This window comes from Sminthopsis crassicaudata, chromosome 1, assembly GCF_048593235.1.
Source record: "Sminthopsis crassicaudata isolate SCR6 chromosome 1, ASM4859323v1, whole genome shotgun sequence".
Taxonomy (NCBI): Eukaryota; Metazoa; Chordata; class Mammalia; order Dasyuromorphia; family Dasyuridae; genus Sminthopsis; species Sminthopsis crassicaudata.
The window spans coordinates 741,503,267-741,512,610 of NC_133617.1; the positions used below are offsets into that span (position 1 = coordinate 741,503,267).

At 40.3% G+C, this 9,344-nt stretch overlaps 1 protein-coding gene and 1 pseudogene across 1 annotated transcript in view; one reads left to right on the forward strand and one right to left on the reverse strand.

The window, feature by feature from the left end:
* RP9 (RP9 pre-mRNA splicing factor) overlaps positions 1–6,356 on the forward strand; it is a 57,406-nt gene extending 51,050 nt beyond the window's left edge. Inside the window, exons 8-10 of the transcript XR_012485033.1 lie at positions 625–886; positions 2,123–2,263; positions 6,241–6,356. The gene's annotated coding sequence lies outside the window, so the exon portion shown is untranslated. The remainder of the gene's footprint in view (positions 1–624; positions 887–2,122; positions 2,264–6,240) is intronic.
* On the reverse strand, positions 3,608–7,159 carry LOC141552003 (NF-kappa-B-repressing factor pseudogene; annotated as a pseudogene).
* Positions 7,160–9,344: the final 2,185 nt, after the last annotated feature.

Genomic DNA, 9,344 nt, shown 5'->3' on the forward strand with positions numbered 1-9,344 from the left:
TGTTCCAATTCTCTTTTTATGAATCATTTTCCTCCAATAGAATATAAATCCTTCCAGTGCAGGGATTCTATTTTTGTTTGTTTTTATATTCTTAGTCCTTAACACAAATTGTAGTACAGGAATGAATATTAGATAGAATATTATTATGCTGTAAAAAAAAAGATGAATATGATTAAATACCGAGAAGCAGGGAAAAATTTACATGAACTGATGCAAAGTGAAATAATCAAATCTGACTAAAACAACGGAAATGAAAAAAGTATTACAAAACAAATTACAAAAAACAAATATTTACAAAACTCTTAATATGTACCTTATCTTTAATTACCCACCTGGATTTCTGTAGTATGTACTTTCTATGTACCATGTAGAAAAAAGGGTAATAACATAAGCAGCCAAGAGAGTTTTGGGGAGGGTCTATTGAGGTTTTGCATATCAAATGTTTTGGGTGCCTTAAAATACAATATAAACATCAACTATTAATAGCATTAGTCTCAATTTAACTGTTTCATAGATTTGATATGCAAATTAAAAAATTGGGCCAAAGGATATGAACAAACTATACTCAGTAGAAGAACTGCAAACTAATGTGTTATTGTCGCTATTTGTCCTTCTTTTTCCAAGAGGCTTCACAGGGTGATGACTTATGCATGAATTGGATTAAAGTGAGGCAGTTTCATAAAATCATCAACTTCAGTCTCTCTTCCTGAATCACTGAAGAACAAAATTCAAGATGAATGGTGGCAGTCCAGGATGCAGTGGCTGACCTGAGTGCTCTAAGTGCTCCACAGAGCCCACTTTGTACACTTTCATGCCACTGGAACAAAATGATTGCATCCCTTCAGGGAAAGTTTTCACATGCAGACATCCCCCAACTCACTGACAGGTATGAGGTCTTAATTCAATGTAGTCCATTTGCTAAGGAGGTTTTACATTCACCTTTGCAAATTAAGTATGCTCCAAATCACTAATAAAAGAAATGAAAATCAAAGCAAGCAGGAGTTTTCACTTTATATCCAGCATATTGGGCAAGATAACAAAACACAACAGTAAATGTTGAGGGAGTTGTAGAAATATTGACGAATCCATAATGTCCTGTGGAACTGTGAATTAGTACAATCATGTGAGAAAGCAATTTGGAATTATGCAAATAAAATAACTAAAATGTCCATTCCCTTTTACTCAAGAGATCTGGCTACTAGGCATATGCTTTGAGGAAGTCACTGAAAGAAGAAAGGTCCCCATATTCACTAAAATATTTATGTACTGTAGCACTTTTTGTGATAAGAACTAGAAATAAAGGTAAATATTCATCAAATGGAGGATGATTAAACACATTGTGGTACAGGAATGTAATGGAATATTACCGTGCTATACAAAACAACAAGAATGATTAATACAGAGAAGCAGGAAAAGATTACATGAACTGATGCAAAGTGAAGTAAAGAAATGGTTAAAACAATGGAAATGGAGAAAAAACTATTACAAAATAGATTACAAAGAACAAATATTTACAAAGACTATGATGCAAATATGACAAATATGATTTAATACAGGGAAGCATGTAGAGATTTACATAAAATGATACAAAGTTATGAGCTGACTAAAATGACTCTCTAAAAAGAGCACAAGAAGTGGTACAGGGGAAGTGATAGGTATGTGAAAAGGTTTTAAATATTTTTTTTAAGTAAGTAACATATAGATGCTCCCATCCTAGAAGCATCAATTAAAGACTTGAAAAGATACCATTTGTTAAATAGCTATGAGAACTACAATAGTCTAGAGTATAAATATGCTAACCAAGTAGTGTTGGTAAGATAGTGGTTATGCTGTGTTTCTGGGAGGGGGCTTTTTTATCTGGGCTGATGATCTCTCTCAGACATTTCTAAGCTGAGAATTCTTATCTAGCAGCTCATATGGATTCTAGCTGGTGCTGGTCTTGTCTTTGGAGTTTTAGTTAGCTACTACAAATTGGCTGTGATTTAAAGCTAGAGAGTCTGTGATCTGATTGATAGCTATATTGTCTTTGCATATTCTGGCACACAGTAAATTTGTGATATGAGAAAGACAAAATACTCAAGCATTAACAAGTGATTACGAAATTTGTGGGTTTTCACTTCAGACATCTAGTGAAGGAATGCAGAAGAAATATAAGCAAGATGATTTCTACAGAGTTGCTTAATCTTCATCAATAATCAAAATTAGTAATGTGGAACAACTAATGATCTATAAGAATTCAAATTATCTTGAACTAGTGGAACTGGTAAGTAAAGAGAAAAGTTCATGTTTTCTAGTTTTGATTCTATCCTATATGTAGACCTTAGAAACGTCAATTATCCTCGATAGGTCTTAGTTCCTCATCTGTAAAATGAGGAGGTTGGATAAGAAGGCTTCTGAAGTCCCTTCTACTTTTATGAATCTGGGACCTCAATAACTATAAAACTGCATAGAAAACAATTAGACTGATACATAAATGAGAGAATGTGTTAGCTTGTTGGTGGAAGGTGTAAAACTTCTCCAGAGTGAGATACATGATTTGATATTAGATCTAACCTATAGATACCTTTAGACTTTTATAATTCATATTCTCATCTGGGGGGTGGGGATGGGAAATCAATTAACAATTACTAATTGATGTGAACCTCCCAGCAGCTATTTAGCAGTAGTGGGGTGGACTAGATGATTAGGCCCTACCGTGTTAATCGGTAAAAACATTTTTAAAACATAGTTATTACCCGTAGTTAAGTGCCCAAGGTATACATGGATCTCATTGTAAGGAATTAAAGACAGCAGCATCTTAGAAGATAGGCTTCCACCATAAAATGATTTTGTTAAGGGAGATAAGAAACAAATAGAATATAGCTAATAGGATGAATACAGGTTTTTTCTACTTTGGTTTAAAATAAACATTTACAACAATAAGCAATATGGAGCCATTTAATATGTACCAAAAAACCTGATAATGTAATAACTCTAAGATATGGGATGTATGAATCTATGTAGGGATTAGGAAATAATTCTCGTTACCCTAAAAATATATATTCTGGGAATATGCCATCAAAATCTGTAATTAACAACATAGAAGAATGCCTATATACATTGGAAGAGATCCAGAGGAAATTTAAAAGATCAAGTCCTACTGTACTGCGTCATATGGTACTTTATTTCAATTTGGGAAACTTTAATGGATAATAATTCCTTACATGAAATCAAAACCTGCTTCTCTAAAACTCATTGCTACTAACTATACTCTGAAAAAGTCAGTCTTCTTCCAGGATGCCCTAGCTATGCTTGAAGGCCAATTACCTTATTACTATAAGCATTAATACTCTTTAACTTACTAATACAGCTGTATCTCTCCTAAAGTGTTTTACACTGAAATTAACACAGTATTCCAGACATCATCTAACCAGTAGATGGATCAACAAGGGCAATGGGGTTTTTATTCTTTGTTCTGGATGCTATACTAATAAATGAAAATCAAGGTTCCTTAATTCCTTGACTGCCACATGTTGTTAAGACTAGTTAACTAATATAACAACTTTTATATTTTCCTAAGTGTATAAAATATTTCCCCAGGGTTTAATTACTTTATTCTCCTAAGCACAATGTCAACTACTATACCACCACCCAAATAAACACACCACCATTTTGTTCATTTTTGCCTCCATTTATTAAGCTCACTCATTTTGTTTATATAGTTTTTACATTCAGAGAACATATACTTGAGAAATACATGAAAAATAAAAGCTGTTAATATATACAAACTTGGTCTTTTAGATTTAGTTAGCTTTTTAAAAGCGGAAGAATTAACCGTCTTTTGAAGCAAAGCACCAAGTATATTTATCTTTAGCACTATACAAAAGCTGTGACAACTTCGTAGTTGCCTTAGATGTTCTACACATCTAAACAATCTGAAAATCACAATGAAAAGATCCCGTGACTCTCTACTAAAGTGACATATACAAGTTAAGTTAAGCTTCATTTCTTCAATTTCATTTTTAAGAGCTGTAAAAGTCTTTGCAATGATTCTCAAGCAGGGATAACAGGAAAAATGTTAATACCCAACTACCTTAACTCATGGGGAACATAGATGTAATTAAAGTATGGCAATTTACTCCCATCATCCTGCAAGTAGAAGAAATTATAACCTACAACACTAAAGTTGACATTAAGAAAGCATTACTGTTTAGCTCTTAAGGACATTTTTATACACATAGCATAGACAATTTACTTGCTAGCACATTCTAGAGTAATTAGCTTCACACAAATTAAGAGAAAAGTATGAAATGTGGCAACATTTTCAGAAATCCTAGAATTCCAGTTATACTTTCATTGTACTTAATACCAACTGTATACATTTTTTCCCAAAATGCTTTGCTTTTTTGGGAAAAAATGCAAATTTATTACCCAAGGGCAAACAACAAAGAACCATATTTTTAATGGCACCAGCTCTCTTCCACATAGACATGTTTTTGTTACTACAAACTACTAAAATCTCAAAGAACTAGTAATATCAGAGACACATTACTGGCACTAGTTTGTCGTCAATATTAAGCTAGCACAATTAAACAGAACATTTTAAAATTTCAATTTCCCAAGGAAGTATTAGATGAAATAAGCAAAGTAAAACATTTTTGATGAATATCTCCTGCAAACTGAAAATACAGCATTTCTTTCAAATTATTTAATACATATGCCAAAAAATTTGCCTTCATAAGCATTCACAAAGCAAACAATTCTGGCCTCAAAATCCTTGAGGCATAAGCAACTCATAATGTCCAACTTGGCCTTCTTGCTTCAGTTGATACAGTAAGTCTTCCTTGCGCCTTTTTCTTCCAACCACTAGGTATCTATCATGCCCCATTCCATGAGATTTACTCTTAAGACCATATTTCTGAGCAATCTGATGTATCTGCTTTCGCTCATCACTAGTAAATTCAGTTGAGAAAGTCAAGTTCGTATGGCTTGATGAGCGAGCATAGTTTCTAATGATTTGTTCGATATCTCTCTTGGAAATTCTATTTGGCCTCTCCACATCAAGTCCAAGACCTTCTCTTTTATGTTGCTCTTTGACTGAGATGGGCTCACGGATTCCCTCACCACATTTTCCCAAACCTCCACCAGTCCAGCCCATTTTTCTCAACAGTTGATTCCCAATATTGTCCTCTTTGATTTGCTGTTGATAAGCTTCTTCTGCTGAACGGCCCCGAATTTCATTTCTTGAGATCACAGTGTCAATAGTACCCCTTCTTAGATTGTTCACCACAGTTGGTTGAGTCCTTTTAAGGATTTTCACAGCTTCTTCTGCAGCATCATGCTTGACGCTTTTCTTTAACCCAATTGCTTCAGCAATTAATTCTTTCTCCAGAATTACTTTACATTTCCATTGGAGGCCTGTTAACCTTTCAAAGACATACTCAACAGTCATTTTGTTGAACTGAGCCGTATCATTTAGAGTACATACAGGATTTGAGGAATTTTCATAAACAACAAGGTCCTTTAGATCTGTCTTTCTCGAATAGCCTTTGGGAGAATAATCTATCGTTTGAACTTGTGTGGCCGTAATGTTAGACTGTGTTTTTTGCAGAACAGTCAATGCCTCATCAGCAGCTGCATGCTTACTTGTCTTTTTGCTCCCGTATCCTTCAGCTAAGCACTGGCCTTCCAAAAACACTTGACAGCGCCATAAACGATTTGGCATCATATTGTACTTGTATTCAATTGACACTCTGTTGAAAGAGGCAGAATTGTTAAGGATACCAATAGAATCACTTGCATTTTCAATGAGGACAAAATTAGCCCACTGTCTGAAATTGGCAATAGCAGTATTAGAACTTAATTGTCCAGGTCCATTCTTAAAAGACTGAAGGTCTTCTGAGGGTTTTAGAGCTGGTGGAAAATCATAAGAAGATAAGCCAGTTGGAAACACCACTAAGTCTTCTTGATAAGTATGTCTAAATTTCCTTCTTACAACTCTGACTTCCACAGATTTTAGCAGAAGTTTTATGGCCTGCTCCGCAGCTCGATCCCTAGAGCCATTCTTGCTGCCAGCATAACCTGTCGTCAGATAGACACTCTGGCACCTAACTTCACAGGCATAGCCATCAGTCAGGAATTTCTTATTTCTGGGGATGTCAGAGGGAGCAATTTCTTTTAAAGAAGCGTATATATACTCGGGATTGGTTTTACAGGCCTGGATGCATCGAGTTAATATAAATGTATAACTCATTTTCTCAGGGCCAAGATACAACTCTGGATCTGGAAGATTTCTCTGGATAGTAGCAGAGAGTCTTTCAATCAAATTTTGTTTGGCGGCAAGCATTGACTCTGGCAATTTTGTTGCTAAGGAAGATTCCCCAGATGAGTAATAGCACGGATGCTGAAATGCACTACTTGTGGCCAGTTCTCCGGTATTTGATATCATTCTGGGTATTGCGGGATGAGGCCGACTCTCTCGGGAACCAAACTTTCTGGGACTGTTTATTGGCCATCTAAAAGTGTCAGCCTGTGGATCTGCCCATGGTGCATCTGTGTCCATGAGATCATCCCTCTCCTCTTCCTTACTACCGGCAACAAAATGTACAGGCTCAAAGCGGGGGAATCTAGGAACCGCTTTCCTCTTAGTACCACTGAGCCCTGCATAGGGGGAAATGGGTCGCTTCTGCCCTTTGGATGTCTCGGGCACCACCAGTTCATAAGAAGGTATGTCATCGATATGGATGCCTTCCGCCATCTGGAGGATTTTCTCCATCAACTGGGGGCTATACTTACAGCCCAGGAAGACATGATTCGTCCAGGCGGTGGAGAGGGACTGCAGCTGATCAGACTCGCCCGGACCGGTGTAGTTCTGCAGGTGCCGGCAGATGAATTCTCGCCGCAGCCCCCAGTGCCGGTCACTCTCATGGTTGTAGCGCCATTCAGACACAGACACCTCCTGCTTTCGCTCCGGCTCCGGTTCGGGCTCCGGCTGCGGCTGCGGCTGCGGCTCCGGAGGCGGAGGCGGCTGCGGCTGCGGCTCTGGCTCGGGCTCCGGCTTCTGCTCCAGGTTTGGTTCTTGCGGCCGGGGCTGCAGCTCCGGCGGTAGGGAAGGCTGCGGCGGAGGTGTTGGTGGAGACAGGAAGTCATCCCCCAGTAACAGGCGCTCGCCCGCCATCATCGCCTCCTTCTCCGCCCCAGGGAGGAGCTGCACAGGGCCGCCCCCACAGCTGGTCAGATGGTCAGACGTGGCGTGGGGCGGGCTGCTGGCCGGGGGCGGGGCCTGGCCAGACACACCTCCTTTCCCCAACAAACTGTTAAGTCACCCCGGGCCTGCTTCCATCTTGAGTCCGGCCAGCGCTGCGCTGCGCCACTGCTCCCAGCTGGGCAGAAGCAGCCGAGGGGAAGCGGGCCGCGCCTGAAGGGCATGGCCCAGCCCCGCTGCAGCTGCCACGCCACGCCACGCCACGCCAGAGCCGGGGAGCGAACCGCGTCAGCACGGCGGCTGCGTATCTTCAGGCAGATCAGGGTCCAAAAAGGGGTCCTCTATGGATGCGGCGGCCGCTGCCGTGGTCACTCCAGAGCACCTGCCCCTCCCATCTCCTGAGGAGGGAGGCGGGCCGCAGCCCAATGGCCGCCCTAACCCTCCCAACCTCCCCCCAGGTTGCAGATTCCAGCAACTACCTCCAGGGATGGGGAGGGGTAGGGGGAGTGGGATGGAGGCTGCACTGGGGGCTGGGGGAAGGGGGTCTAAGTGATCAGCTCCCACGCCCTCCAGTCCAGGGGCCTCAAAAGTACATCCAGGGCCTGTATCCCTTCCCAAAACCCCCTGGAAATCCTCCATCACTTGGCATGGTTCCCCCAAACATTCTGCAGGCGTTTCCTTGCAGGCTCAACCCCTAGCACCGGCAGAAACAAAACTTTCCCTCCAAGCAACTGCCCTTCCTGGGAAAAGCCACCCACCTTAGGCTCACTGTCCCTCAGCAGAGCACTGCCCACGCCTGCCTGGCCCCAGACTCGGGCCAGGAAAATCTACCCTCTGCAGCCCCCCCCCACCTCCCAAAGGCGGGAGGCACCGGACCCACACCTAATGAAATCCACAAGCCCCGGGGCCTCTTTTGGAGACTTCCCAATCACTTTCGCCTTTCTCATGCACAAGGACTCTATTGAAATGGCCCTTTCTGGCCTGGCTGGAGGAGCTCTAAGTGCAATGAAACCTTTGGGGACGAGCTCTAAGCAAGCACAAGAGATGCAGGAGAGGGGCGCTCCAAGGCTGAAATCAATGGGCTGGGAGCCTGAAGCCCTGGGTTCAAATCCTGGCTAGGGATGAGGCACTTCACCATCTATCTAGCCTTCATCTGGATGGAAGGAGAAGACTACATCATCTCCAAATCCATTTCACTTCTAAATCTATGGTTTTACAAGCTAGATTAGGAAGCTGGATGTCAATTAGTAGTCTCTGTAACTTAGAAGAGTCACCATTCTTGGAGAGTCAAGGCAAACAGCCAATTCACATTTTCAAATGGGGAAAAAAAAATATGCCTGGAAGATATCAAAAGTCAGGCTATAAACAATGAGATGACTGAGGCCTATTCCAGTGATTTTGTGATGAAGAGAGCCATCTGCATTCAGAGAGAGAGGACTGTGGGAACTGAGTGTGGATCACAACATGGCAATTTCACTTCTTGTTGTTGTTTGCTTCCTTTTTGGTTTTTTTTTTCATTTTTTTCTTTTCTAATCTGATTTTTCTTGTGCAGCAAGATAACTATAAATATGTATAAATGTATTGGAGAAAAAAAGATTATAACCATGAACTTAGTGTTAGTTCAACATAAGGAGACTATTAAGTATAATTAATAATGCAAATAATATAAACAATAAAAATTACATGTTCATGTCAAAAAAAATCTCAAACAAACCAAAAAAAACATAAACCAGGCTATAAACTAGTATTATTACATGACTACAGAGAAAGCACTCTATAACTCTATCAGGGTTATAGACAGACACATGGGATGCAGTGCTGTAGTTTGGACATTGAGGAAGGTGGGGGAAGGGTGGAGTGGGGCTGTGGGGCAAACATGTTCAATTTCCTGTAGCTGAAGCAGCTTTCAAATTCCAGGTTGAAAGTCATTCTGTCCTATTTCAGCAGCGTCAAAGGGTGTAATTTAGTTATTGGTCCTACCATGGAGGCTAATCTATTGAGTAAACATAGGAAAGATAATATTTCTTCTCATCAAAGCAGGTCTCTCCCTAAATTGTCTCATTCTAATTTAGGTGACACAATTCAAAGCAAATAGTAAGGACAGATACTGAAGTTGAATCAGTGTGCTTTCAAGGAAATCCAAGTATTTAAAATCAATTAG